Genomic DNA, 6287 nt, shown 5'->3' with positions numbered 1-6287 from the left:
TTTCTCCCACTGTACAATGGGGACAATAATCACATCAGCTGGATATGCGTCTGGCTGCAAGCAGAGAACGCCTGACTAGCAGTAGGGTGACCAGCTCATCCTGGTTTTCCTGGGACTTCTCTGGGTTTAGCGTTGAATATTAAATGCAAATGCAATATCCCAGGAACCTCCTCAGTCCCAGGCAAACTGGAATGGTTGGTGGCTCTAAGTAGCAGTAACTTAAATCATAAAGACATTTATGGTTTGGAGGTGGGCGTCTCTGGGTGGGTTCAGCAGCTTAACGACATCTTCATGAACCCAAGAAAGCTCTTTGCATCCTTCAGATCCCCTCTCTTAGCAGGTTGGGTTTCCTTCCTCTGACTTGCTATCCCCAGCTCTGGCACCCATGCTCTCAGGTCCGGCTCCCTGGCAGCGGGGGCTGAGATGGGGACTGAGGTGCCCGTGATTTATTAAGGCGAGCTCTCAGGAGAAACCTGCAAGGGAGGAGGGAAGCAGCATTAAGCAAGGGAAAGAGATAAGCGAAGATGTGGTTTCAGCTGGAGTTGATTTTCAGCCTGATCCCCTGGGGAGCTCTGAGGCATGAACAGCATCACAGAACAAGTTCCAGGGGCTCCAGTGTCAGCCGGTCATTGGCTGTGAGCTGCCTTGGTGGGGTGGGGGTGTAACTTTGCGGGCATCTCTGGATCCTGTGATTCCCTGGAGAGGGGACTGCCGTGAGTTATGACAACACACGGCAGCCGGGGCTGCGTGCACCAGGCAGGACACCCACAGCATCTTCTACCCACGTCCTCTCTCAGTAGCATCCAGGCAGAAAGGAGGGAAGAGGAGAAAAGGGCTTTCTCTTATCAGAGGGAGACTGTCCCCAGCAACCTCACGTAGACGTCCTCTGGGGTCTCATTGGCCAGGACGGGGTCACACGTGTGCTAATGCTGCATTGGCATGTGGCAACCGGATCACCACGGTTGGTGTAAACCCTGGGATTGGCAAACGGAGGACCCGTTTGTGCGGAAGTCGGGGATGGCTTTCACACCGGCTGCCCCCGAATGCTGCGGGCGAGGCAACATCTGAGCACTGATCACAACTCTGCAGACACAAGTGGTTGTTACTCATTTCCCCTCCAGATCTTTCCCTGGTCCCTGCAGGTGGATATGTTAGACCTTCCCAAGGGAGATGAGGCCGCCTCATAACCGCCCCCAGACCCTGTCCTGAAATTCTGGGCTGACTCAGTTTCTGCTCTGTGTATGTGGAGGAGGCTGGAGGGCCCACGCCACGTCTTTGTACAGACCGTAAATCTTAGCGTTCGGGAAGGAGCTTTCAGCTGGGCCTCCCAATTTATTCTCCGTTGAAAGCAAAACACAGGCCAGCAGCCCCGGGTGGGATAACATGGCATAGCTGGCGGCCACAGGATAAGGGTCTTGCTTCTTATCCACCTGCTCCCCCCCCCACAGCTGTCCACATCCACTGCTGAGTCGTTTTCATGCCAGCTGCAGAAGACCCCCGAGCTTCTAAGGTGAGGAGCCATTTCCACGGAATCGGCTTTGTGGAGAGACAGCCTCTGTTTAGCAGCAATCCTGGCCACATATTAAATGGATTTGTCGTTTAGAGAATGGTTCTAAGAACTTCTTTTTTGGGCCCCATGTGTATATAACAATAAACGTGGTGGAAGACCAATAGCTACCAAGTAACCCAGACCTGGGATATAGTCCTTTCAGGTTCTTTTTTTTTTTTTTTCCTTTTTTTTAAAGCAAGGCCACTTGGTGGCTTTAAATTCATTTCAACAAATTTATTTATTCGGACTTTTACAGGTCATTTGGGTAAGCAACATGTTCTTTTCAGAAAAGAAAATGAAAAGATCTTTCAGCCTGTGTTTTATGGTTGTAAACAGAGTCCCATAGTATCTTGTTGTACATTTAACTCAAAAACACAAGGATGCTGATGGGAACTCAAGTCACATGGTAGAGGTCATTCAAGCAGAAATCATCGGGTGACCTGGGTGACAAATACCGGTTATTTGCCTGCCATAATTGTGATGTCAGTAAACAGGAAGAGATTGTAATGAGATTTTTAAATTTTATTTATTTATTTTTCCCCCAAAGCTCCAGTAGATAGTTGTATGTCATAGCTGCACATCCTTCTAGTTGCTGTATGTGGGACGCGGCCTCAGCATGGCCGGAGAAGCGGTGCATCGGTGCGCGCCCGGGATCCGAACCTGAGCTGCCAGTAGCGGAGCACGAGCACTTAACCGCTAAGCCACGGGGCCGGCCCTTAATGAGATTTTAACGCCACGATATGGCCAATGTGTGTGTGTGTTTTGTAAGACTCTGTTGGGAAGGAAGGGATTCACAATTCATTTGTTGAGCAGCTGCACGTGCCAGGCGCTGTCCTGGATGGGGGATCCTGCTGTGAAGGTCCCTGCCCTCAGGGAGCTGGCCGTCTAGTGGAGAGAGAAGGACTGTGAGCAAATAAATATGTCATGAACCAGGAGGAGGATGAAGCCGGGTAAGGAGCCTGGGCGTTTTAAAACATAGGTTCCATTACTGTTCAGGTGTGGGCAGGCTAACAGGTCAGGAGAGGACTGCCCTTGAAAAGGTAAGTTGTTATTCTCACAGATCCCAAGAGGAGGGGGCACGGCACACCATGGAGGGCCCAGGAGGAAGCACCAGGGCTGGGCAGAGGCAGAGGGAGAGGTGGAACTGTGGGCAAGAAATTCTATTGTGGCTTTCAAGGGAAGGAACAGGCAAGACGGGGTAGGCAGGAATAGGATTGGCTGTTTGAATGATTTAAGCGGGCTCTGGGACCTGGGGGCTGTCCCTGGTTGTGTGGTACCCAGGCTGGGCTGACTAGGGCAGGGGATAGCGGCCTGGAGCGTGAGAGCCAGAAAAAGGAGGTGCGTGGGATGTGGGCTCTGGATTGTTGGTTTGTATTTGAAAAGCACGCTTTTCAAATGGTGGTTGTTTACCATCTCTAGGAATTGGCTAACCCTGGGAGGGTCAGTCCATCCAGGGTCTGCAAGGCCCCAGATGTCAAAGCATCAGAATGCAGAAAATAAAAGACCTGGCTAATCCCCTGGGGGCATGCTGGGACTGTGGTCTTTTATACAGGGCTGTGGGCAGGAGGTCAGAAAAGGCCTCTCTGTTTAAGTCACATTTGAGCAGAGACTCAAATGAGGAGAGAGAGCAAGTAACGTGGGCATATCTTGGGGAAGAGTCTCCCAGGCAGAGGGAACAGCAAGTGCAAAGGCCCTGATGTGGGATCATCTGTGGTCTTGTTCAATGAATAGAGAAGAGGTTGGTGTAGCTGGAAAGGAGAGATGAGGGCAGGCAAGGAGACCATGTTGGGGAGGTGGGGCCGGGAGAAACTCTGGCTTTGCCTGTGAGTAGGATGGAAAGTCACTAGGTTGGTGGGGGTGGGTGGGTGCTCTGAGCAGAGGAGGAGCATGATCTGACTTGGGTTCTAACAAGGTCCCTCTGCCGCTGTGCAGAGAGCAGATGTGGGGGGAGGCAGGACAGCAGGGGAACCAGGGAGGAGGCTCTGACAACAATCCAGGTGGGAGAGGATGGGGGCTGGACCATTGGAGGAGGCAGAGTGGTCAGATTCCTGATAGAAGCTGACCGGACTAGACGGGAGAAAGGGAGGGAGAGAGAGGAGAACCGGTGTTAGGAGGAATCCTATTTATTTTTTCTGGAGGAAAACATGTGAGGCCATCTAAGCAGATGGAAATCTGAGTGAAATCCTTCTTTATTTTCTGGTGTCTTCCTCCATGCTCCCGCAGCCCCTGTGACTGCATTGCCCCCGTCCATCTACATGTGCGAACATGTCTCGTTCACGTGTCGTCTTCCCCATCAGCACCTCTGGGCAGGGACGGAGTCCACTGTCTTGTTTTTGGTTTTCCCCCAGCTGCTACGATAGGGCTTGGTTCAGAGTCAGGCCTCTGGAAATGTTTGTTCAGTGTCTACTTTGCATATCTGAGTTTTCTCCTGGGAGGCGTCCCAGCGGGGACATGTTTCCGTGCCCATGTGTGCCCTTGACGGCTGGTGGAATGTCTGGTCCTCCCCTCCTCTGGGCTTTGCTCTGGCTGTCCCTTCTGCTTGGATCACTGCCCCTCCCCTCCTCCAGGTCCCCATTCAAATGCCACCTCCTCAGATAGTCCCTCCCTGACCCTCTCAAGTGGCTGCTCTCCACCTCCCTGTGGCCCCAGCCACTCTCTGCCAGGTCACCCTGAGCTCACCGACATCAGAAGGTATTTTCTTTAATTCACATGCTCACTGTCTCTCTCTCCCCATAGCCGTGTGGGTCCCACGAGGGCAGGGCCTGCTTCGGAAACGCTCACAGGGTGGGAGGTGGTGGTGGGGCCCGCCCTGGTCCGCTTGAGGGATGGGGCGCCCAGGCCCCAGCAGCTGCGGGTGCCAGGAGCTGAAGGCTCCCCCCGAGCTTTGTGGGAGACCTGCCCTCGGCCGATTGCAGCTGTCTCGCAGGATATGCCTGGGGTGTCCCCAGGGGTGTGGGGACAGGACCGGAACTCGGGAGAGGCAAGTGGGGCTGGGTTGTGCAAGTGCAGAGGCAGATCCTGTCTTTATCCAAAATCTGGATATTTTGTTCATTGTGGATTCTTGACATTAATTTTGATTTTTAAAAAATTCTGCATTAAAGTATGACGTATCTAGATTTCTGAGTGTTTTTGGCTCCCTCTTTAATTCTGAGCCCCAGGCGAGAAGTCCTGCCCTGCTCAGAGCTGGGGCCTGAGAATCTGTACTAAGTCAGCTTCCCAAACCCCTGCTGTGCGTCCTCCAGAAGCGCTGAGCTGAACCGGAGATGAGGGGAACCATGTGACCTAAACAATAAATCAGATTGGGGAAGGTCTGCTTTGCTGTTTCCCCCAGAGCAGTGACTTTCACTCACCGTCCCTCCGGGGGCTGTGTGGAGTTAGTCGCCTGCACCGGGGTGGAAAGGGAGGCCCCCTTAGGGCAGAGGCAAGGAATGGTGCCCCCATGCTTCAGGCAGAACAGATCATATTCGATCCGATTTCTAGCTGGACTCTCTGTGTCAGATTTCACATTGCTTCTAGCAATGTGCTAGCAATGTCCACTCTAGCAAGAGTGGAAAAGCCGTGATCGTGAAGGTGATGATGGTCCTAGAAGCGGTCAGTCAGGCGTCCTGAGGCCTCTGGATTCTTCATTAGGGCCAACGGCCCCTCTGCCCCACTCTGGGTGTGCAGCTCAGTATCGAGAGCCCCTTTGTCCCAAGGGAGGTCTTGAGAGGCGCCTAGGTCTGGACCTCGGCCCGAGCCACCAGCACTGGTCAGAATCTGCAAGAAGACGCCGGAAACCTCGACCCTCAGTGCCCCCAGCCCCAGCCTCTGCCCTCAGTGTAGTGGGGGCACAGCTCCCTCCCAGTGCCACCCCATTCGGGGTTCCCTCCTTCACCCCAAATGGCATGTGCCTTCCGCTCCCTTGAGTTTTAAAGGGCTCCACTGTATACCTCTTCCTGTGTCACCTTTCTGTCTGTCTAGCATTTTCAAGTGTCTCCTGTCTCTCACAGCCACTTTGGAGGGGAAACAAGGTCACTCCACAAATCAAGGTATTATTACCACACCAGCATGATGCCCGTCTCCTGTGACACCCACTGGGCTGGGGAAGGCAGAGTTAATTAACTGGAAAACTGACTTTTTAGGCGTGAGTCACTGGAAGCAGGTGTCAGGAGAGCCTGTAACAAGGCCCTCGTGACTCAGATGATGTTTCCACTCTGCATCACCGAGTGTGTGGCGTTGAGAGAGCCGGGCCCCACACCGGAGAGAGAGAGAGAAAGAGAGAGGTGCTCGGACACCCCGGCATCCCACGTCGAAAGCAAACGGCTTTCTACTTCCTGGCCCTCTTTCCTGTTCCCTTCATTCATTCATTCATTCATTCATTCCACAAATGTTTATGGAGCACCTACCAGGTGCCAGGACCTGTGCTAGGTGCTGGGGGTCAGGGGTCAGCCGTATCGCTGAGTCCCCGCCAGTGTATCCCTGACCTCCTTGTGCGGGAGACGGACCGTAACTGAGTAGCCGAGAAACAAACAAGGCAATTTCAGAGGTCGATCAGTGGATGAAGAACATCAAGCTGGGTAAGGGGGGAGAGTGGTGGTGGCAGAGGTGCTGGAGTGGAGTCTATAGGGAGGTGGTCAGAAAGGTGATGGGAAAGAGCCAGCCATGCAATGTTCTGTAGAAAGGGCATGCCCGTCAGAGGGATCTGAATGCGGGCAGGCCCTGAGGTGGGTTGGGCTGGGTGCGTGGGAGGAGTAGAACC

Source organism: Diceros bicornis, chromosome 19 (assembly GCF_020826845.1).
Source record: "Diceros bicornis minor isolate mBicDic1 chromosome 19, mDicBic1.mat.cur, whole genome shotgun sequence".
NCBI lineage: Eukaryota > Metazoa > Chordata > Mammalia > Perissodactyla > Rhinocerotidae > Diceros > Diceros bicornis.
Note: the sequence above shows the minus strand (reverse complement) of the source record.